Raw genomic sequence first — 25,061 nt, forward strand, 5'->3', positions numbered from 1 at the left:
GCCAGAAGAACCTACACAGGTAGAGGATAATTTTTTCCTCCACAACATTACTCTCACTCCTTCCCACTCAGCTTCTGCATCCACTAGAATTGGAGAAGTCAGAGGAGGGACTAAAGAGAGAAAACAAAAACCTCTGTAGCGAAAGAGGCCCTGCAGAGTCTCTGTACTGCATAGATGCTGCACATCTCATCAGCCAGAACTTAGCACATCTAGGTGCAGGGGAGGATGGGAAATGTAGTCTCTATTCTGAATGACCATGCACCCAAGGTTAGAGGATGTTTTCCAGCATAACATTTTCTGACCACCACCCTCAGCCCCTTCTGGGCTGTCGGTCCTCTCACTGGCAGGCAGCTGCCTATTAAGGGTACCAATGAGAAGGCTTAAGTTCTGCTAACTTTGTGGAATCAAGTGCATCACAGGAAATACAAATATCCTTGCTTGAGAAGCTTCTGCATCCCTCCTGTAGAGTAATTCTACTACTCTGGGAATATTTTTGCTCTTAATTTAGGCTTTAGGGAATGATGACATAAAAGTAGCAGGACCTCTTGGATTCCTCCTAGTTCTATGAATGTACCTAGCACCTATTTCCCTCAGCTTTAGGGCTTTATGCACAATTCCAAGACAACACGGAAAGTTCCATTCAATATCCTGTGACCCAAGGTCCTGTAAGCAAATATCAGATATGGAAATAAAGACCAGCCAAATGAGAAAAGCAAAGGCTCTTTAGTCAGAGCTTGCTATAGCAAGGGAGTCAGCCATTGTCACTTGTGTTTTGGCAGAAACTCAAAGGCAGGCAGAGGAGTGGGAAAGCTTTTTAGGGGGAAAAAGGAAGACTTCAGGTATGCTCTAATTGAAGGATGTTGACACGAGGAAGCTGTAGGCTGCCTACCCAGAAGTAGAACGTCCTGTGTGACAAGTCAAGGGCAGATATTTGGTTTTCTCTGATAGCTCCTAAATTGGAATTTATCTTTCCCTGATAGATTCCTAGTTGGATAGAAATTAGGAAAGTTGTCAGTTATTAAAATCAAGTTCTGGCCATTTGGGGCTGATTCTGACAGAGGTTATTGTTTAGCTTCCTGGATTGTCATCAGAGAAAGCAAACTGGCTTCTTACAAGTCTGTCTTACAGCAGGCAGGCTTCTTACACTGCTTATTGTAGATAAGGGGTTGGTTTCCTGAGCAGATTGCTGCAGATTGTTCTATTTTTATAGATGGTCAGGCTGTTGTCTGTATATTTGGTCCCTCAGTAGCAAGAAATAAGCTTGGTTTTGCTTTATCAGCTATTGTAGTACCTCATATTTATACCACGTTTTACATGTTATAAAGTACATTAATGTGTATCTCCAAGACTAATAAGTGTAAAAGGTCTGTAGGACAATGTTATCTTCATTGTGAAGCTAAGAAATGGGCTCAGAAAGGTCAAATGACTTTCCACAATCACAAAGCTGCTAAGGAGATAAGTAGCATTGTAAGCAGATTGGGTAGGGAGTCCCCAGAGAAAGAAAACCAGGCATGGCTTTCTTGACATAAGAGAAGCCATTTTTGGCCTAAGCCATTTTGTGATCTAAGGCTGGCCACAATGCTTGCCCTTGAACAGGTCCCAGTAATTAATGATCTTAAGGGAACAAAAGAATTCGAAAGCAAATGACTGTTATCAGGCAAGAGAAGAAACAATAGCAAAGATAATATATCAGTTGTAAAGACTCCCAGTTCTGTTTCAGTGGTAAAGATTAGCCTGAAGTCCTCAAACAACAGATCAGCTGGAACCTAAGGGATGATGATGTTGACCTTTTCTAGCCCTGGTGACTTAAATCAACTAAAGCTTGGACTCTGTTGACCACCCAAGCTCCTTCAGTAATATGCATATACCCTTAGCTTGAAACTTCCCCAATTTTGCTATCTGGGGAGACACTGATTTGGGAAAGATCCTCGGTGTTCTCCTTACTTCTTGCAAGTAATAAATCCTTCCTTCTCCTGCTCTTTGGCTTGGTTGTGTCTTTTGGCTCAACACTCACTAAGAGACAAACACTGTTTTTCAGTTAACAGCATGGTGACCATGCATCCTGATTTTCCTAAGACTGTCTCAGTTCTTTTGTCCTGACATCCTATACAGTTAGCAGTCCCTTTTACTCTTAAAAGTACCCTGGTTTGAACAATAAATCATCTGACTATATTATCCTACCCAGCTGGGACTTGAACACGCGACCTCTGAGTTCCATGACCACTGCTCTGTTCACCAGGTTTTATTAACCCCAGGCTCCCTAGTCACAGTCTCTCCCACCTCCAGGCCTTTGCCAAGGCCACTGAGTAGACTCCAGTCCAGTGATTTGTATAAACAAAAGTTCTTTTTGAAATCTGCCCCATTGCCCCCTGGTTGATAAAGGTCAATCACAAAAATTAAGAGCTAATTAACAAAATGAAAATAGAAATGTGAAAATAAGACTTGGCGTTTAGTAGTTTAATATCCCTAAAAGAACCATCTGCAGCAGCTTGAATGTTTGTAATAAATGGGAGGGAAGGAGGCTGTGCATTGGTGTCAATGTTTAACATCTCACTCAGGGCAAGCTTTACTGAACTGAGGCCTCTGGGTTTTAAAATCTCACTGAATCCTTTAAAATAACAAAAATTGGGAATTCCCTGGAGGTCCAGTGGTTAGGATTCTGTGCTTTCACTGCTGAGGGCCTGGGTTCAGTCCCTGGTCAGGGAACTAAGATCACACAAGTTGTGGAGTGAGGTCAAAAAAAAAAAAAAATGTGTAAATGAACTGGTTACAAACTCATTCAAGATTATTTCCCTTTAACAGTACTTGGAGCGGAAAGTCAGCTAATTCAGTTAATTAATTCTTCCTTTCTTAAGCTGAATGTCTGATTGCCTTAAGCAACCCTACAGAGAGGCTTTTTTCCCCTGGAACAAGAAGCTGGCTGCATAGTTTATGTTAATGCAAACCAGCAGGTGGCAAGCAACTGCTGTTTGGAATGAAGGCATTTGGCCACTTTGAGACTATTGTGATGCAATAGTGTCTGGATTTGAGAAAAAGGAACCGCTGAAGCAAGAAATAAATTGGTCACCCTGTGATACCTTTGTGCTCCTTGGGTTCTCCAGTCCAACAAAGCCCTCAGCCAACCTCCCTCTCCAAATTCTCCTCTCTGCTGTGATCCTTGAATTAGCAAGGATCCTTTAAATCGGTGTTAAACCACCTCTCCTCCCAAAACTTTTCATAAATCATTCAATGCAGAAATTATTCACAGCAGGACATGAACCTCTCTTGAGCTCAGCTTTAATCTTACATCACTGATGGAATTGCAAGAGACAATCTGGTCCATTCTCCTAATGTCTGGCAAGGAAGCTCGTAAAGGTGGTACGCGCATTCTGTTGATGAGTTTATCTGAGTCTCTATGGATGAGATGAGTGTCAGAGTTGGGCTGTTCTGAAACTTCATTTGGGTGTCCCTTGTTTGGACCTTGGGACACATTTTCTTCTGGAAACATGCTTGTTTAAATGTTTACTGGGTTCTCGGGCCAGTTAAAAACTCGTGTCACTGTTACAATTGTAGGAGGGCAAAATTTGCCACGCCAAAGACATGTGTCTCTTTAGCATGAGGATTATTTTAGGCTGGTTATTTTTAAGTAAAAGAAGCCTCAGGTAGTCTTTCTTTTTACCTCCCCCTTAACTGCCTAAATTAATTTAGATAAAGGGCCTGGTCCCGGAAGAGCACTCTCACCAGAGATACCTGCAAAGAATGTGGGCTGGGCGTGGTAGGGAAAACTTGGAGGGCCTACAGACCAAAGTCCTCACCGTGTCCATTGCCTCTGCATGGCAGAGCAAACCTTTGTTTACCAAACATTTGTTTTCCCAGCTCCAGGTTAATTGCCTTCCTCCCCTCTGAAGTTCCAAACTCTTACCCACTTCTCTCAGATGGTGTCAATCAAAAACTAATGCAAGAGGGCTTCTCTGGTGGCGCAGTGGTTAAGAATCTGCCTGCCAATGCAGGGGACACGGGTTCGAGCCCTGGTCTGGGAAGATCCCACATGCCGCGGAGCGACTAAGCCCGTGAGCCACAACTACTGAGCCTGCGTGTCTGGAGCCTGTGCTCCGCAACGGGAGAGGCCGCGATAGTGAGAGGCCCGCGCACCGCGATGAAGAGTGGCCCCCGCTCGCCACAACTGGAGAAAGCCCTCGCACAGAAACGAAGACCCAACACAGCCAAAAATTAAAAAAAAAAACAAACAAAAAAACCTAATGCAAGGACTTTCCCCTGTGGTCCAGTGGCTAAGACTCTGCGCTCCTAATGCAGGGGGCCCGGGTTCGATCCCTGGTCAGGCAACTAGATCCCACATGCTGCAACTAAGAGTTCACGTGCCGCAACTAAAAAAAGATCTTGCGTGCCCCAACTGAAAGATCCCGCATGCCGCAACGAAGATCCCACACTCAGGAATCCCGCGTGCCACAACTAAGACCCAGTGCAGCCAAATTAAACAAAAACAAAAACTAATGCAGGAGGCTGCAACTAAGAAAAGAGTTTATTTGGGGTCTTAAGAATTGCAATTCAGCAGATACAGATACGGGTAATCCCCAAAATGTCACCCAGTCCAACCTCGTACCTCTCCCCGCCCGAGACAGGCCAATCAATCGAGAGCCGAGCTGCCAGCCGAGCTGGCAAGGAATAGCGACTTTACCCAGAAAGCCAGCAGACCAAGAACATGGTGGAACTAACTTCCTAAAGAACCGTCTCACCCAGGTTTGGATGCTAGTTTCTTTTATGGAACAAAGAGGGGGAGCTGAAGAGGTAGAGTAAAAAGGCGATAAGTTGCTGCAAATATTTCCTGGTTCCGGCCAGACTCTGGAAAGTATGTGTTAAATTCTTCTTTCTTGCAGCCATTCACAGGTGACCTGGTTAGGATGTTTCCTGTGAACTAAACAAAGGTATTTTAAGTTAAGGCTCAGGCATGGGAGGCAGAGTTCCTGGAGATGGGCCATTATGTGTACTTTAAGTTATAGGCAACAACTCTTTATTTTTTATTTATTAAAAAAAAATTTAATTTATTTATTTTTGGCTGCGTTGGGTCTTTGTTGCTGCGCACGGGCTTTCTTTTAGTTGTGGCAAGCGGGGGCTACTCTTCGTTGTGGTGTGCAGGCTTCTCATTGCGGTGGCTTCTCTCGTTGCGGAGTACGGGCTCTAGGCGCGTGGGCTTCAGTAGTTGTGGCACGCAGGCTCTAGAGCGCAGGCTCAGTAGTTGTGGGCACGGGCTTAGTTGCTCCGCAGCAGTGGGATCTTCCTGGACCAGGGCTCGAACCCGTGTCCCCTGCATTGGCAGGCGGATTCTCAACCACTGCGCCACCAGGGAAGCCCCTAGGCAACAAATGGGAAGCCCCTAGGCAACAAATGGGAAGCCCCTAGGCAACAAATGGGAAGCCCCTAGGCAAAAACTCTTTAGTGATTAACTTGTAGCAAAAGCAATGGAATACAAAGGTTAAAGTGCAAGAAACAGATCCAGTATGGAGTCAGATTTGTTCTTACCCATCACAAAAAGAGTATTCTGGGGAAGAGAATGAGTACGGGGCTTATAAAGACAAAAATCCACAAGGCTGTTAAAGTTGCCTGGTGAGAATTGTGATTGATTCTGACACAATTCAGAAAATATTTGTCCTTAAGTAATCACAAGTTGTTTAATGGTAGGGGTCCAGTAAGTAGATAGACTGTCACAGTTATTTTAGGATAAGGGTCTGATAAGTATCTTGAGTTTCTAGCAGATGTTCTGGATACTTTCATTAGGATAATAAGCAGTCTAAAGGTCAGATTCCTCCCAGGCTGAAACATGTGCATAGGTCACACTTCTTCAGTAGCCTTCCATCTCCATTGTAGAGGGCTCTTTTAACGATACTGACTCCATTTTGATTTTCCTTTCACTATGGCATATAGGCTTCAATCGCCTAGTGTGTCCTTGGTCTCTCTTTTTTTTTTTTTTTGGTAGGCTCCCATAAATGTGTGATGGAATTTGATTTTCTCCTGTTATTCTGTCTCATGTCAATTCTTAGACCAGCTAAAGAACCTAGAAAGGGTGGAAGGAAATTCTTCCCTTCCCCAACACAATCCTTGAAGCAGCCCAGGCCCTCCTAAAACTTGAGTGCTGGGCCTGACACAGGTTCCTAAGCTTTTCTGAAAGCTAAGGCTTGAGGTCTTGGGGAACTTTAAATGAGCTAGGGTGTAGGGAAAGAGGATGAGCCTGATGGAGGAGCCAAGATTGGGGCATCGCTAGGAGGCTTAGGGGAAGACTAGAAGAGAAGGGGTCTGTGGGGGAGCTTTGGCCATTGTGGATGGGGGATGGGGAGAAAGAGAGTTTTCAGGGATGGAAAGAGTCCATAATGAGGTCATGGGAGGCCAGTGACGGAGGAGGAACAAAGGTTATTTTACAAGCTGTTCCTTCATAAATTAGGTAATCTGATAAATTGTGAAATGCCTGTATGAAATTGGGGTAGTGTTTTAGGAGGGGTTATCTTTTTTATAGCAGAAGAGATGCCAGGAACTCCCCTACTCCCTTCTAGAGTAAATCACTGGATTACATCAGTGTATCATTTGAAGGCAGCCTTCTCACAAGATAGCTATGGGTCCCCAAGGTGGCTGATGCCAGATCCCAGTCTTCTACAGGTTGACTTCCCCCCAGGAGGTGCCTGGATATGTGAGCTGAAAGCACTGAGCATCGGCCCTGTTGGAATCCCAGGTGTGGGGCATCCTCGGCTGAGCTGGGCTCTGCCTCCAGGACCTCCTGAAGTCTTAGTTGAGATCTGGAACACATTGACATCATGGCAGTGGGAGACCAGCATGACCTCTTGGACTTTATAAGACCTATTTTCAACGCTGATGCCCTTGACAGTGAAAAGCCATAGCTTGCTGGATTTACTAGATTCTGGGATAGTTTTAAAATATAAATTTTATTATTGTTCAGGAATGGGGAGGCCAACAGATCAGGAGAGGATTGCTGATGAAACGATTATTATTCACAGTTCCCAAGAGGAGTGGGGATGGCTTACCATAGTGGTGGGCAAGTACCAGCATTGGTTAGAAGAAAAATGAACTTGAGAAAAATGTGGGCAAGAGGCTTTATTGTGGTTTCTGTGGAAAGAAATAGACAAGGCAGTGTAAGCAGGCTGAGGGTTGGCTAGTTGAATAATTTCAATGGTCTCTGGGTGTAGGCGCTGTCTCTAGTTGTCTAGTACTGGCCCTGGGGTGATTAGGGCAGGGGAATAGTGGCCCTGAGGATGAGAGCCTGATAGAGTAGGTGGGAGGGGGTAGGCTCTGGATTGGTTAGTTGGCATATGAAAGGTACTAATCCCAGCTAGTCTTTACTATCTCTAGGAATTGGCTAGCCCTTGGAGGGGCTGCCATCCAGGGTCAGCCAGGTCCCAAGATGTCAGAGCATTGGAAATGAAAATAAAAAAGCATGATTAGAGTGTGGAAGCTACATGGACTTCCTTTTTGGCTAAAGTGAGATGCCCCCACCCCTACTCACCACTCTCCCCCACGGTTCTTAGATAATTTAGGGTAGGAGATACTGTGCTTCTTGCTAGTAAGGCAGATGGGGCCTCAAGCAAATAATTAGAAAAGTGGTAGAGATGTGATCATGTTTGATCTCCAAATTTGTGAAGCATTCCATGCTAGTTACAGTAGTGAGAACTCAGTTGATTAGGCTCAAATATACAGAAGGAATTTTAAATGACTTCTATTTTAAAACGTCTCTGCAGCTCTCATTATCCTAATAAAATGAAAGCAAAAGGGAAATGGATGAATATTTAAATCAATTTAAAATGTATTAGCCTGGGCAGACATAGGGTTCTTTGGATAATTCTTCAGACACTGCACACTTTCAAAGAACTACAATTGATGGGGATCAAACCCTGCAATAAACATATGAAGGGTATCAGAATATGCCATTCCAAAATATGTCTCTCTAGGGTATGGATTATCTTGAGCTAAAGGCCATTGAGAACCAGCATACACAGGCAGAGCTCTTTACTTCCCTTTAACTGCCCAAAAATAGAGTATAAATTTCTTCTTTTGTAAAGGAAATCTACATTTATATATATATTACATATAAAGATGTCTCCATACCAGGAAGAGAGCGACTCCCAGAGACAACTCTTATTACCTGAGAGACTCTTATCTGCGTAACATCCGTGAGAAGCACAGCGAAGGAGTGATTAGCCCTAGCTCTCCCCTGAGTGAAGTAGTCCCCTACTGTACCACCAGTAGGACCCAGAAGCATGTAGCTGAATAGTTGAGATGCAACGCTTATTACAGGAAAAAACACCAAGAATGAAATGTGAAGGGAGAAGCAAGGCCAGATCTTGGAGAACAAATGTGGGGCAGGTTGGGGAAGTGGTTCAGAACTCCATTTCTGAATGCAGGGGGAGCCCTGAGATGCTGTTTTCAGACAGCCTTTGGGACATGCTTTAAGGATGTGTTTGATGGTTGACAGTGACTGATTAGGGCTAGACATGGCCAAACCCCTCAAAATCTTATTCTAGAAAAAATCTTCTAGAAAAATACTGTCAATAACAGAAAATGTGTAGTGATAGCAAGTTTTTTAAATTTATTTTATTTATTTATTTATTTATTTGGCTGTGTTGGGTCTTCATTTCTGTGCGAGGGTTTTCTCTAGTTGTGGCGAGCGGGGGCCACTCTTCATCACGGTGCGCGGGCCTCTCACTATCGCGGCCTCTCCCGTTGCGGAGCACAGGCTCCAGACACGCAGGCTCAGTAGTTGTGGCTCACGGGCTTAGTCGCTCCGCGGCATGTGGGATCCTCCCAGACCAGGGCTCGAACCCGTGTCCCCTGCATTGGCAGGCAGATTCTCAACCACTGCGCCACCAGGGAAGCCCCTGATAGCAAGTTTTAATTGAAAACCTAAGGACCAAGGCCTGGTAGAACTGGGCTGGAGGGAATTAACAGGAAAAATAATCCCATCGAAATATTTATTGAGAGTTTACTAAACTTTACATACATAATTTCATTTAATCCTCAACCAAGTCTAAGAAGTAGTTATGATGATCTCCTTTTATAGATGGGAAATTGAGGCTTAAAAGTATGAAAGACAAAATGTGGTGGACCATTAAGGAGCTAGTTTTACCCAGGCTACTGCAATAGGGAGAAGGTTCATTAACACGGATGATCTCAATAAAGGGAAGGGGCCTGGAGTTTTATAGAAGCAGATAAATAAGGGAACGCGTCTCGGGAATCCTGGAAAGGGTGGAGATAGGTCTTGGAAGCTGCAAGGTCAGGTTGTCCTTTCTGAGATAGCCATTTCCTAGAATACAAAAAGGTGGAGGGATTTTGGAGTACAAAGGGATGGAGGGGTACTTCTTAACCCTCCATGTTTTCTCAGGGTTCAGGTAAAATTCAGTGCTCTCAAAGGTTGAGAAACATATTCAAAGTCAATCAGCCTGTAAGTGGCTCAGGTGGATTCAGACCCAGTCTGACAGAGTAAAATCTGTTCTCAATTTGTGGCCAGAACATCAGTTAATGTAAATAGAAAGAGAGAGAGGGAGAGAGAGAGAGAGAGAGATTGAGTAGCATTCAGCCAGGAAAAGCCAGGCCAGGAAAGATTCCAGAGAGCAAGAAACAGCCCCAGTTATCCCATGAGCCTGGATGTTCTAATTAAATAGCTCTAGGATCAGTCTTTGAGGAATCCCACAAACCAGGGTCCAGGATGAGGGTCCCAGGTTGGGAAAGTGGGAACAAAGTCCCAGGCTTCCTATAGGCAAGAAGAACAATCAGAAACTGTCAAAGACCCCGAGATAGAGGCTGTCTCCGTTCTCCTTTCACCTTAGATACTCCTCTGGGCTTGTGCAGACATGGGGCATATATGCAGGGGCCAGAGAGACCTCTTCCACTTCTGAGGAGCTCTTCAGGTGATCCTAGCAGCTAACTGGCAGAGCAGCTAGGCTGCTTCCCATTAATTAGCCATCATTCTCATGCACTCATTAAGCAAGTTCAAGGACCTTTATCGCTTTGTTGACTGAAGGGTAAAATGAAAATGAGTTTTTTACACTTGTGCAGCTTAATAATTAAAAGTCAGAGAGGTAGTTCTGTGCTTTCTCACTTGCGGGGCCTCAGATAAACTTTCCCTAGGGCTGCTAATGCCAGTATCCTCTCATTTAATACATACTGATTGAGCTAGCCACTGATGCAGGCTATTCAGTGATTAAAACAGAAAATATCCTTCCTTTTCTGATACTTACAAGCTAGTGAAGGAGATAATGAACACAATAAATAAGTAAATTATGGAGAATGATAAAACATGATCTGTGCTTTAGAGCAGGTGAAGGGACTTTGAACTGCTGGGGGTGGGCTTTGCATTTTAGATAGAGTGTTTGGTTGAGAAGTAGATATGTGAGCCTTGCAGATGTAGGGGGAAGGGTGCTTTGGACAGAGGGAGGTGCAAGTGTGTTAGGTGTGTTCACGGAACAGCAAAAAGGTCTGGTTGGAGTAAAGGAAAGAAGTATGAAATAAAATGCATATTTTCTAGCAAGACAAGAAAAACTTAAGCCTAAAATTTTTTTCTCTGCCCTTTCGCCTCCCCTCCTGCCTCTACTGTGCATTGTGTATCTGCATTATGCATGGACCAAACCTCCCCCAACAGCAGAAATACCTGCTCAACCATAAAGAACAACATCTCCTAGCACCAACAGGACAACTTCTTAAAAGATAACATTCCTTCTTGATCTTTTAAAGGGTCACGATGACCCACCACGTTGTACTTACAGATCTGGGTGTGCAAACTATCTATGTCATTTAACATACAGCCCTCTGTCTCAAAAACCTGTATAACTATGCTTTGACCTCTAATGGATGGATGGATGGGACAAGTCTGAATTATGATGTGAAGTTTGAATTGGTGTTCCTAGAAGTTAGCAAAAATGGGGGAAATATTAAAATGCATCTTTACTCAATAATTCGACAGTGAACAAAACCCCAGGAGGCAGAAATTATCTGTCTGCAGTTGAAAGGATAAAGGAGGAGGAATGTGGAATAGGCAAAGAAGGCAATAATCCACCTGGATTATTACCAGGTGCACTAACATCCCCTCCTTTGGCTCCCGGGCTCACTAGGAAGCTCACGCCCAGTCTCTGGAACTGCCAGGCGTCATGGCCGAACCTGCTGGTGGGGCGAAGGTTGGGGGGAATGGGAGGTTGTGCCATGAAGGCTTCTCAGAGGAGATGAAGTTTTTTTCTTTTATTTTTTTGAGATATAATTCACCTATAGTGATATGCACCGAGTTTAAGTTATGGTTCATTGGGTTTTGACAGAAAAGGTGAAATTTTGACTTGAGTCTTGGAAGGCTAAGGGTCAGGAGTACAGAGCACGTGCAAAGGCACAGAGAGCTAAGAGAGCATTCAGTTCCTGGTGGCGGTAGTTGGTACCAGGAATAACATGCTGCTTGGGTATGACCAATAGATAAGGCTGGAGAAAAGTCCACAGATGTACGTGCCAGAACTAGAAACTAGGTTACAGTTCAGAGTTTTATTGCTATTGTTGGGAGCCAGGGTTAGCCACCCCAAAATGTGCCTCAATGGCACATTGATTATTTTGAATGAAAGTTAGTTAAGAAATGGCCAGTGCAGGAGGGACACTCTACTCCTCCTCTGCTGCCCTAAAAGCAGGAAATACATCTCTCACGTGAAAGGCGCCCTCCCTGCATCTGGAGGTAGACGAACACCCTTAAGGAATTTGGGGCTGAGAAGCCCAGATAAATAAACCTTGTTACTTCTTTAATTTACTACCCTAAGCCCAAACTCTGTTTAGATTCTTCACTAATTGAGCACCCAAAACCCACGTGTCTTTGTCCTTTCAATTCCTCATAAATTTGTTTCTTTGTCTAAAAAGTATAAAAAGCTGCCTGCTTTGGCCACTTCTTAGGTCCCATTTCTATGAGACCTCTGGGCACAGGATTAAAATCTGTTTCTTTTGCTCCTGTTCATCTGTCTGTTAATTTTATTATTAGCCCAGCCATAAGAACTCAAGAGGGATCGAGGAGGAAATTTCTCCCTCCCTGACACCATTTTTGTGTGTAAAACCTTAACTCCCAAGAGCAAGACCTCTGCCTTCTGCTTTCTCTTTGGAATTCTTTGATCCCTTCCATTTCATACTATGCCACATCCACACAGCTGCAGGTGGTGTTGCTTAATTCCCACAAATGCAGGCTACTACGTTACCCCCTACATATCCAGCCAGCTGGCTTCCCAACCAGTTTCTGACAGTGCAGAGTCATTTATTCTTGGGGATGTAAATATGCATATCAGCTGATCTGCGATTGCTATTTTTGGCTGTGAATAAGGACATCATTCAAGACTTATGAGAAAGGACAAGATTTCTACAATATAAACACACCAGCCCCTCAGTGGAAGAGACATCCCAAACATAGTGAGAGCTGAGAAACTAATTGACCATGATTCAGTTAATCAATACATATGAGTTTTTTCTATCTGCCTGGTGTGCCCCTGCTTGCCTCCCAACTTTACTCAAATGGCGTCTCTCCTTGAGGCCTTTTCCGGCCTCCCTCCCCCTATGCACAGATTTCCCATGTACCCTTCTCTGCTTAGCTTTCTCCTTAGCACCCATCACAATCTAGCAAGAGTACACATTTTACTTATTCACTGTCTGTCTTCACCACTAAGATGCAAGCTCCAAGAAGGCAGGTGTCTCTGTTTACTGCTATTTCTGCGGTATCTAGATCATAGCAGGCACTTAAAAGTATTTGTTGAATGAATGAGTTGTGCTAAGTTCTGTAAGCAACAGAGGCTCTGAAATTGATGCACATTATCTAGTGATGGACAAAGACCCACAACTCAAATAACATTAGAAGGAAAGGAATGAAAAATAAATGAACAAAGGCAAACGTTTTAACATCAATAGTAGAAACCTAAATAGCCTGTTTTAAGCTAGTTAAGCTAGTTAATCTTATAAATTTGACAACCAAATTCCTGAACATTTCTTTAAAAGGCACAGATAATTTAACTGTCTCCTTCTTAAACGCAGGGCATAATTATAGATGCATAGACTTCGGAAGGGTAAAGGATGTACAGGTCCTATTTGCCTATATTTAGAAAAATTCTGCCCTTTGGAGATTTGAAGAAATGACCTTTTGTGACATTCAAAACAGGAGAATTAGACCTAGAGATGCAGATAACTAAAATTTTGAATATTATAATATTATATGTTAGGAAGTGGTATGCAACTTCATTGACACCTGGGAGCTTTTATGATTCTACTTTCCAGGTCTTTTATCCTTGACTGAACTCTGACTTCTTAGTGATTAATTGAATTTGATTTCTTCTCCATGTAAATTTTAACAAAATACTTCATTGAACATGCAGATTGTGGCAAGTTTTATTTAGTTTTAAAAATGAGTTTTTATTCATTAGACTCATTAAAGTCTACTTTTTCTGAGATAAAATTTAAGAGAAATACATGCATCTATCTAAAGATTTTTTTTCATGCTAAAGGCTTTCAAATGTAATGTTCATGAGTAATTATTACCTGTCACCTCTTGAATTTCTGTTGGGTATAGGCTGACTTGCTGATTTTCCCCTAAATGTCAAATCATAAAACCCTGTGCAACAATTTGGTAAAGACTTTGCAATGCTCAACTTTTGTCTTTTTCTCCACAGAACTTGTCAGTTGCTTTTCAAATGTAGTTCAGAATTAACAAAATAGTCCACATGAGTTCCAAGGAACAGTGCAAACTAAGGGTCCCTGTGGCATAGATACTTCTATCATCATAGCATTTGTGCTTATGTTTCTGTTATGGATTAACAAATATTCATCATGTTCAATGAAAAAAAAAATGTAAGTTCATTCATCCATTCAACAGCCATTTTATGGCGTACTTAAGGAATGCTAGGAATAATGCTAGGCGAGGGATTACAGCTGTGGACAGAACTGACAGACTCAGTTCTCATGGAATTTACATTCTCGTGAAGGCAAAGATAGCAAACAAGTAAATAAGTAAAGAGCAACATAATTCTAAATATATGAGCAGCACACTAAACAAGATGAAACAGTGTAGTTCTGGTATAATGTTATAAGTAATAACCCTAGTTATTACTTTAAAATGTATATCTCAGAAATAACTAATTTTCTTGTCAACTGCATTATTATGAACTTTCATCAAATCTTTAACCGTGGTCATTTTTAAGTCTTTTGTCATTTACAGACAGTTCTGGGTGTACTCTGATGATTTTGCAAATATGTTCCTATAAAAGGGTTTCATCTTCAAGAAATTCATGGAAAAGACTCTGACAAGTACAGGTTTCTGGTAACTGACTGTACTGCTGAACTGAATGAATAAGCATTTTCAGAACTCTAATGAAAAACTGATGAACTCATAAAAGTGCTAACAAAAGATCAAGATGAAAAAAAAAATTAATTACATGGGACTGAGTGAACTGATGAGGATGAGTATAATTTTTGTGACTTTCTGTCTGAATTAAAAAAAAAAAAAAATCCCACAAGGACTCAGAGGCAAAGAATATACAAATCAATTTTCACTGCAAAGTAAAGGAGCTGTTACAGTGGAGGATTACTGGACTGAATGTCAATATTATGACATAGTATGACTGTGTTTCATGTTTGGTAATTGCAATCATTGTTGCTTTTGTTGTGGTCATCCATGTACAATGCTTGGTGTCAGTCTATTTACCTCTTGTAAAAATAAAATACAGTGTGTGTGTGTGAAAAAAAAAAAAAAAGATGAAACAGTGTAATGTGATAGAGAGTGTCAGAGTGGGGAGGGAGCGATTTTAAAACTGGTGCTTAACGGGACTTCCCTGGTGGTCCAGTGGTTAAGGCTCTGTGCTCCCAATGCAGGGGGCCCCGGGTTCGTTCCCTGGTCAGGGAGCTAGATCCCACATGCCGCAACTAAGATCCCGCATGCCACAACTAAAAGATCCCGCATGCCACAGCGAAGATCCCGAGTGCCGCAACTAAGACCCGGCACAGCCAAATAAATAAATAAATATTAAAAAAATTAAAAATAAAATAGGTGCTTAGGGATGGCTTCTGTGAGGAGGTGACAGTGTGAGCTGAGACTTGCAATAACGTTGGTCTAGAAAGATGGGCTGAGAAGATGAACTGTCCCTCTCAGCATACCAAGGCTGGTAAATTGCTATCAATGATCTGAACTTTTTTTTTTTTTGATGTAAAAATATGCAATATTTTATTTTATTATATTTTAACATCTTTATTGGAGTATAATTGCTTTACAATGGTGTGCTAGTTTCTGCCGTATAACAAAGTGAATCAGCCATACATATACATACGTTCCCATATCTCCTCCCTCTTGCATCTCCCTCCCTCCCACCCTCCCTATCTCACCCCTCCAGGTGGTCACAAAGCACAGAGCTGATCTCCCTGTGCTATGCGGTTGCTTCCCACCAGCTATCCACCTTACGTTTGGTAGTGTATATATGTCCATGCCACTCTCTCACTTTGTCACATCTTACCCTTCCCCCTCCCCATATCCTCAAGTCCAGTCTCTAGTAGGTCTGTGTCTTTATTCCCGTCTTGCCACTAGGTTCTTCATGACCTTTTTTTCCCCTTAGATTCCATACATATGTGTTAGCATACTTATTTGTTTTTCTCTTTCTGACTTACTTCACTCTGTATGACAGACTCTAACTCCATCCCCCTCACTAAAAATAACTCCATTTCGTTTCTTTTTATGGCTGAGTAATATTCCATTGTATATATGTGCCACATCTTCTTTATCCATTCATCCAATGATGGACACTTAGGTTGCTTCCATGTCCTGGCTATTGTAAATAGAGCTGCAATGAACATTGTGGTACATGACTCTTTTTGAATTATGGTTTTCTCAGGGAATATGCCCAGGAGTGGGATTGCTGGGTCGTATGGTAGTTCTATTTTTAGTTTTTTAAGGAACCTCCATACTGTTCTCCATAGTGGCTGTAAATGATCTGAACTTACTCTTCACTCTTCCCCACATGCACCTGCTGCTCTAGCCAGGTGTGTGCTGAGAGTGACTCCCCCACCTCACCCCTCCATGGAGGTGACATATCCTTCATCAGCCCCAAATCACCTTGCACAAACCCCAAATGCCTAGATGCCTCTTACTCACAAATCCTGTTGTTCCTTAAATGATAAAATGGGAGGGAGAGGAAAATTTTATGATATTGTTTGGCATCTGGGGAAAACCACTCACCCATTCCATGCACCTTTGCACCTTCATCCTGTGGGGAAGAGAGTAGAATGTTGAGTGAGGAGGACTTGGTCAAAGGTATGAAATTTGGACATGAGCTTTTGGACTTCAGGGTCCGGCCGACTGGGGCACCAATCTGGGAACTCCTGCCAGATGATCGTTTAGTTTTTGTGTTGACACATTTGAGATCGGAGTAAACCCTGTAGGACGATTCCTCTGCTTATTTCCAGAGGGGCATCTGACAGCAGAAACTTGAAACTGTGTTTGGAGCTAGAGAGAAATGTTCCTGAAGTTGCCACCCAGATCCTGAAGCAACGTGTCACTGAGATTCAGGCACCTTCTAACAGTGAGTGTCTCCTCCGACCATGCTTCTCCTGCTTCTAAGCCTGTGGAGTCTATAATTCTGGAATACTCAGACCTTTCCAATATGCCCGTGCAATCCTGCCTGTCGTTCAAAGCATCTCTTCCCTAATACCTTTCCCAGCCACTCTGGCTTCTCTGAGGCCCTCCCATGCTCGGCATATTACCCTCGGAGCCTCTGATTTAGTAGATCTGAATTCTTATACAACTCTTCTCCCAGAGATTACGACGATCAATCTGGTCCAAGAACTTACATTCTATCCAAAGGAGACTCAAGAGGAAAGGGAAAGAGACAGGGTTCGTCCCCTGCTCTCTACAGTTCTTTGGTGACCACAGAGAGAGGCCTGCTCAATTTGGATAAAACTGTTTTTTCTAGTTCAAGGCCACCATTCTCAGTGTAGAAGTTTCTCAAACCTTAGGGGACAGAAGAATCTTCCAGGTAGCTTGCTACAAATGAAGATTTCTAGGGATCAGCCCCAGAGGGCCTCCTTCACTAAAGCTGGTGAGGCCCAGGAATCTGCATGTGTAACCAGCGTCCTCAGGTAGTTGGGATGTTGCTTATCTGTGGACCTTTTGAGAAATGCTCGCATAATGGAAAGTAGGAGACCATTGCCCACCTCTGCCTTCTTCCTTGTATAACAGGGCATTCTATTTTAAAATAAGGTCCTAACATTCTCATTCATCCAACAAACATTTATCTAAGCCAAGCACCATACTAGGCATAGGGATAGAGCCAAAACAGTATTTGAGACATACTTACACAGATGGTCCCTGACTTAGAATGGTTCGACTTAAACGATTTTTTTTTTTAAATGGGGTATAGTTGCTTTACAATGTTGTGTTAGTTTCTGCTGTACGGCGAATCAAGTCAGCTATATGTATACATATATCCCCTCTTTTTTTGGGTTTCCTTCCCATTTAGGTCACCACAGAGCACTGAGTAGTGTTCCTTGTGCTATACAGCAGGTTCTCATTAGTTATCTATTTTATACCTAGTAGTGTATACATGTTAATCCCAATCTCCCAATTTATCCCATCCCCCCTTTCCCCCCTTGGCATCCGTACGTTTGTTCTCTACATCTGTGTCTCTATTTCTGCTTTGCAGATAGGTTCATCTGTACCACTTTTCTAGATTCCACATATATGCGTTAATATACAATATTTGTTTTTCTCTTTCTGCCTTACTTTTTCTGACTTTACAATGTTGTGAAAGCAATATGCATTCAGTAGAAACTGTACTTAGAATTCTGAATTTTGACTTTTTTCTGTACTCACAATATGCTGCATGATACTATAGTGATGCTGGCCAGTGGCAACCCCCAGGCAGCCACATGATCATGAGGGTAAGCCACCAATACACTTACAACCATTCTGTTTTTCACTTTCAGTACACTATTCAATACATTTCATGAGATCTCAGCACTATAGTATAAAATAGCTTTGTATTAGTTGATTGTGCCCAATGTTCAGCTTATGTAAGTGTTCTGAGCATGTTTAAGGTAGGCTAGGCTAGGCTATGACGTTTGGTAGGTTAGGTGTATTAAATGCATTTTTGACTTACGACATTTTCAACTTATGATGGGTTTATCTGGATGTAACCCCATCATAAGCCGAGGAAGATCTGTACTAAAAAGTTATCCATTGTTTATCTGAAATTCACATTTAACTGGGAGTTCCATATTTTATCTGGCTGTGCTAGGTGGCAGTGGGCAGGAGTTGTTGCAGGTTGGGTCCTCCACAAGCACACTCTGAGATGGAGTTTAGTGTGCAGGATGTTTACAGGAAGCACCCTTGAGATCAACACATGTGGCAGGAAGGGGAAGGAAGCTGGACTGGGCTGAGAGAGAAGGTGGGCTAATATGTAGGTCCACCAGTCTCCACCAACCCTACAGGCAACCCAACGCACCTGAGTTGCCCCATGTTGGGCTGAAATGGCTGGGACTACATAGCCCGGCTCCCATCCATCATTAGGTATAAGCTGCCCCAGGAAGGGTGTCACCTTAGGCATAGGAGCTCTCTGTAACTGAGGCTGACCCTGAAGGTGCTGACAGCTGAAGGTTCTCTGCTGACAGCACTCCCAGCAGCTGGGCAAGTCCTTCCTTGAACAGAGACCTGGAGATTCACCATCCCTGTGTCCACTGCAAGAGCCTAAGATCTAGCAAGGAGCTCAGTGGTTCCAGACATTAAAATGTGGGCATGAAAAATTAATGTGATGTTATTTTATGCTTGAGAGGCTGCAATACCTGGGTACAGTGGTTAAATTTGTTCGAAAGGAGACCTGTGTCCTACAGCCACATATTATCATTGGCTTTTTTGAACTGCTTCACAGGGTGATATTTTTGTAGATACTAACTTTCAAACTTCCACAGCACAGAAAATAAAATTCTGAGAAGTGAATGAGTGATTCACAGTGAAATTTCTCCAGGTTTAAGAAACAGAGCTGATGAAAAGCTGGGATCAGTGGCTAATCATCAGGTGATGAACCCCTTTAATTCCTAAAATCCATGCGAGTAGTAAAGCATGACCTGTTTACCCAATACCATCCCAGGGTCACCTTGTCTCCCATTCTCCATTCATTCATTCATCCAACAAGTACGAATTGACCTTATCCATAGAAATAAGGGCTCTTATTTCCCAAATTGTGGAATTGTTGAGAGCTTTCCGTTGGTATGTTTTGAGTAAAGGTGTAAAGGCTGTTTTTATAACTTGATATGTTCAGGTTTATAAATTTTTTTCATATCTTCCAATGGCTCATTTGTTTTCCTTTGAGATAAGCATCAGTGCTTCTCTTTCCTTTGCGTCAATAACTTACTAAAAAATACACTGGTTCCCATAACAACTTCAAAGGTTAACAGCTCATCTAGGCCAGAGGAATCTCCAGAAAACTGTGATAGAATCACCAGGTCTTCCAAAAAACAAAAATGCTTAAAACATTTAAAAGCTTAATACTGTGTGAGAATACACACACACACACACACACACACACACACACACACACAGAGTTGGCTGATGGTGTAATGTGGGATTTTCCGCATTCTAGCATCTTACTACAGTGTAAGAATGGGGCAGAATTCCCTGAGAGAGGTAGGGACTCACCATGCTAGGGGATGTGGGGCTGGAGAAAAGGAGTGGCCCTAACAACAGTGAGAATAATGTTTTTCTGCTGCAAAGTTTCAGGGGGTCACAAAGCCAGAATTCCTCATCTTTGCCAGATGTTAGGAGAATGCTTAAGATCTGATGATCATATCTCTGATTTTGTAAAGGAGGAATAGAAACTCAGAGAAAAATGATACTTGGGAGAACAAAGGCAGAAGAACAGAAAGTAGAGACAGAGGAGGGGTGGCTGTGAAAATGTGCCACTGGATTTCCTACTGAAGAGCAAAATTGCAAGCCGGCCCCTACTCCTGCCCCTCTATCTCCACCACCAGTGCGTTGTGTCCCGCATCCCTAGGCTACTTGCTCCAATGATTGAGCACAGCACAGGGACTGAGGCAAGCCCATTCCATCAAGAGGAGTGTGACTTTGGCTTGAAAACTCCTTGACAGCTTGCCTGAGACTCTTCCATCCCAATCTTCCTTCCTTTCCAATTTTTAAAGTTAAGCAGTCTATCTTCTCATTATTGAGTTATAAGAGTTCTTTTCATATTCTGGATAAAAGTCCTTGGTCTTATGTATGTATTGTGAATATTTTCTCCCATTACATGGCTTGACTATTTCTTTTTTTAATGGTGTACTTGAAAGAGCAGAAATTTATGATTTTGGTGAAGTCCAATTTATCAGCTTTCTTTTATATTTTGTGCTTTTTTGTGCCGAATCTAAGAAATCTTTGTCTACCCCAGAGTCACAAATATTTTCTGGTATATATTTTCTTCTACAAATTTTACTTCTTTAGGTATTATGTTTAGGTTTATGATTCATTTTGAATACATTTTTATATATAATGTAAAGCAATAGTTGAGGTTCATTTTTTAAAATTAATTAATTAATTTATTTTTTACTGCATTGGGTCTTCGTTGCTGTGCTCGGGCTTTCTCTAGTTGAGGCGAGCGGGGTCTACTCTTCATTGTGGTGCGTGGGCTTCTCATTGTGGTGGCTTCTCTTGCTGAGGAGCACAGGCTCTAGGCATGCGGGCTTCAGTAGCTGTGGCACACGGGCTCAGTAGTTGTGGCTCGCGGGCTCTAGAGCACAGGCTCAGTAGTTGTGGCGCACGGGCTTAGTTGCTCCGTGGCATGTGGGATCTTCCCGGACCACGGCTGAACCCATGTCCCCTGAATTGGCAGGTGGATTCTTAACCACTGCACCACCAGGGAAGTCCCATATCCTTTATTACATAATAAACTGGTAAATGTAGTAGTAAATGTTTCCCTGAGTTCTGTGACCTGGTCTAGCAAATTATTAAATCTAGGGAGGTGGTTGTGGGAACTTCGATTTATAGCTGTTTAGTCAGAAGTACCAGGGACAACCTGAGCCTTGTGACTGGCATCTGAAATGCAGACAGTCTTGTGGGACTGAGCCCTTAACTTAGGGGATCTGACGCTCACTCCAGGTACATAGTGTCAGATTGAACTGAGCTGTAGGACACCCAACTGGTGTTGGAAAATGGGTGAGTGTGGGAATAAACCCACACATCTCATGTCAGAAGTGTCAATGAGTGTAAAGGTAAAGGAGACACAGGGAGTTTTTCCTAGACAAGTCTATAGTTCAATCTGGGGAGAATCGACATCTTAACAATATTGAGTCTTCCAGTACATGAACAGGGTATAGATCTCCATTTTGAATTATAGGGTTAAATATAAATTGTATTCCATTGTTTTACATGTCTTCTTCAGGAGTTCCAATGATTTGTATCCTTAATTTTCTTTGTCTTCTGTTAAACCGCTTTCTGTCTGAATCTTTTTAGTTCTTTATTTCATTTTTATTTTCTTGTTTATTTTTCTGCCTCTCCTCAATACGCTTTATTAAAATTTCATTTGAGTCTATTCCCTGTTGGGTACTTATAATTTAGCCTTCATTCCTAAAATAATTTTGTCTTTTTTTTCCCCAAGTTTATTCAGTTGATTGCTCAATCACTTTATCTAGCTATCTACCTATCACTTTGTCCATTTCTGTTCTTGGATTTTGAATTTTTGATTTAAAGTGGCTTTTCCTGTTTCCAAATGCTTGTTTGGCGATATTAATCCATTTGGAATTTTGTGTTTTTTTGGTAAGAATTTTCTCCAGCTAAGATTTTTTTATTCTCAGGGCTTCCCTGGTGGCGCAGTGGTTAAGAATCCGCCTGCCAGGGCTTCCCTGGTGGCGCAGTGGTTGAGAATCTGCCTGCCAATGCAGGGGAAAACGGGTTCGAGCCCTGGTCTGGGAAGATCCCACATGCCGCGGAGCAACTGGGCCCGTGAGCCACAATTACTGAGCCTGCGCGTCTGGAGCCTGTGCTCCGCAACGAGAGAGGCCGCGATAGTGAGAGGCCCGCGCACTGTGATGAAGAGTGGCCCCCGCTTGCCACAACTAGAGAAAGCCCTCGCAGAGAAACGAAGACCCAACACAGCCATAAATAAATAAATTAAAAAAAAAAAAAAAAAAAAGAATCCGTCTGCCAATGCAGGGGACACGGGTTCGAGCCCTGCTCTGGGAAGATCCCACATGCCACGGAGCATCTAAGCCCGTGCACCACAACTACTGAGCCTGCGCCCTAGAGCCTGCATGCCACAACTACTCAGCCCTCGTGCCACAACTACTGAAGCCCGTGCGCCTAGAGCCCGTGCTCCACAACAAGAGAAGCCACCACAATGAGAAGACCTCGCACGGCAATGAAGAGTAGCCCCCGCTCGCTGCAACTAGAGGAAGCCTGCGCCCAGCAACGAAGACCCAACACAGCCAAAAATAAATAAATAAATAAATTTTTTTAAAAAAAAGATTTTTTTATTCTCATTTTTTTCCCCTTAGAGTAGCTTTGTGTTGACTTATGCTGCTTTGTTTCATTTTATGGATTTGGAATAATTTGTCATTCCTAGTTCAAGATCACCCTCTTCTGTCAGTGTCGCAAAGTACAGTTCCTTTAAGGGATGGTTTTATTTTTAAATTGAGGGGTGGATAATTTTTTAATGCTCTTTTAAATTATTTACCTATTCCAGTTTCATAATCTATTCTGATTTTATTGATGTTATCTTCTTTTATTTTTTTGAAGATTTTAAACATTCATTTCAAAGTTCTCTTCAGATTCTTCTTGTATCTCTGTCACCTCAGTATATAAATCTCTCCTTTGGGACTACTTCTCATTGTGCTAAGTGTGTTTTCAAACCTTTCCTGGAAAGCTCATTTTGCATGGGAATTTTCTCTCACATGTCCCTTGTTTGTGAGGCAGTTTCTTAGCTGCCTTAGCCTCTGTCTCATTGGTTAACCAGACTCAACCCATGTCATATGTGTGCAGCTCAGTTCAGAGCTCCCCATTTCTGGAGTGACAACTCTCCACAGTTCTTATGGCACAGAGCAGAAGGGACTCTGCCGTGGACACTGGCCCTGAGCAAGTAGTGTTATTTCTGCTACAATTCTCCATGCCTGGGTGGAGCTTTCTCGCCCGCCCTTCTTGGGTAGGAAGCCCAGCTCAGATTCCTATTACAGAAGGTGCATTTAGGCCTGTCCGGGAAGGTATTTAACTCCAGCCCTGCTTGCCTGGCTCCAGCTGCTTACACCTGTGGTTTTACATTTTGCTTATTGTTTAAGTTTTACTTGTATATTGAGCTGCTGAGATTTTCCTCTTGTATTTTGAGAGAAGCATATAAATATTTTGACATCTTATCCCTCATTCTTATGGATTTAGAGCACAGGAAATAGTATCATGGGTGTATTTACTTTGAGGCATTATCTAGAGGTTTTCTTGCCTTTTATTTTTATTTTTTTAAAAATAAATGTATTATTTATTTTTGGCTGTTTTGGGTCTTTGTTGCTGCACACGGGCTTTCTCTAGTTGCGGCGAGCGGGGGCTACTCTTCGTTGCGGTGTGTGGGCTCCTCATTGCTGTGGCTTCTCTTGTTGCGGAGCACGGGCTGTAGGTGCTGGGGCTTCAGTAGTTGTGGCTCATGGGCCCTAGAGCACAGGCTCAGTAGTTGTGGCGCACGAGATTAGTTGCTGTGCGGCATGTGGGGTCTTCCCGGACCAGGGCTCAAACCCGTGTCCCCTGCATTGGCAGGCGGATTCTTAACCACTGTGCCACCAGGGAAGTCCTTCATGCCTTTTAAAAAGTGAGAATGACAATATGTATCTGAACTCAAAAAAAATGTATATCCTTTGATCCAGTCATTCTGCTTCTGGAAATTTACTTGAGGAAGTAATCCAAAAGGAAGAAAAAAAGCTTCATGCACAAAAGATGTTCATAATTATCTTTGGTTATAAAAATCTGGATATATTACAAATATTTCCCAACAATAGGGAAATATTTCATAAATATATCCACTCAATATAATTTTGTGCAGCTTCTAAAAAAATAATTTACAAAGAATGTATAATATTTAAAAAACGCTTGTTAGAATGCAAGAGAGAAAATTGCCCTTAGCCATTTTTTGTTTCATACAAGTGTGCTTTAAAAAAAAAAAAATAGCAAGATAGAAAGGAGAATGGAAAGAAATGACACCAAAGTGTTAAAAATGGTTGTCTCTTGGTCGTTTTTTTCCTTTTATTTTCTTCTTTATTTCCAAAATTTCATGTTATGTGGATGGATCATTTTTATAATGGAAAAAGACCTAAGTAAATATGTTGTCCAGAAAGCTGAATAATAGAAGACTGAAATTTAAATAGGCGTGCTTCCTGTGATTATAGAGAATGGATTGGGATGCCACAAAAGGATTGATTACAAAACATGGTTCTGATGGGCCACAAACAGCAGAGGAAGCTTTTGGGTTATAGGATTATTTGTTGTGATCAGATCACTTTTCAGCCTCGGGGGACAAGTAACACCAGGTTGGAGATACAGAGCAAGGAGGCAGGACTAGGAGGGGAGGCAGGTGGCAAGAACCTATGATCTGTGGGCAACTGGCCAGGAGCCAGGCTCCAAGGAGGGAAAGGGCAAACTAAGAGATGGCACTGGAGGTCAGCTGGCAGGAGACACAGTGGGAGCCAACATTCATTGAGTTTGTGTCGGGCACAGTTTGGACCCTGAAAATACAGATAGAGAAGCCTGATGCAGTTCTTGCCTTCATGAAACTTACAGTCTAGAGCAGGGGTTGGCAAACTTTTTTGGGAAAGGGGCAGATAGTAAACATTTTAGGTTCTCTGGAGACATGCAATCTCTGTCACAACTTCTCAGCTCTGCCACTGTAATACAAAAGCCATCTTAGATGACATTAAATGAATGGGAGTGGCTGAGTGCCAATAAAACTTAATTTACAAAAACAGATGGTGGCTGGATTTGGCCAGTGGGCCATCATTTTGCCAACTCCTGATCTGGGGGGAAGACAGACATTAAACAAACACATCAGCATGAATATTGGATTGTGATC

This window comes from Balaenoptera ricei, chromosome 16 (genome assembly GCF_028023285.1).
Source record: "Balaenoptera ricei isolate mBalRic1 chromosome 16, mBalRic1.hap2, whole genome shotgun sequence".
In the NCBI taxonomy this organism is placed as follows: Eukaryota; Metazoa; Chordata; class Mammalia; order Artiodactyla; family Balaenopteridae; genus Balaenoptera; species Balaenoptera ricei.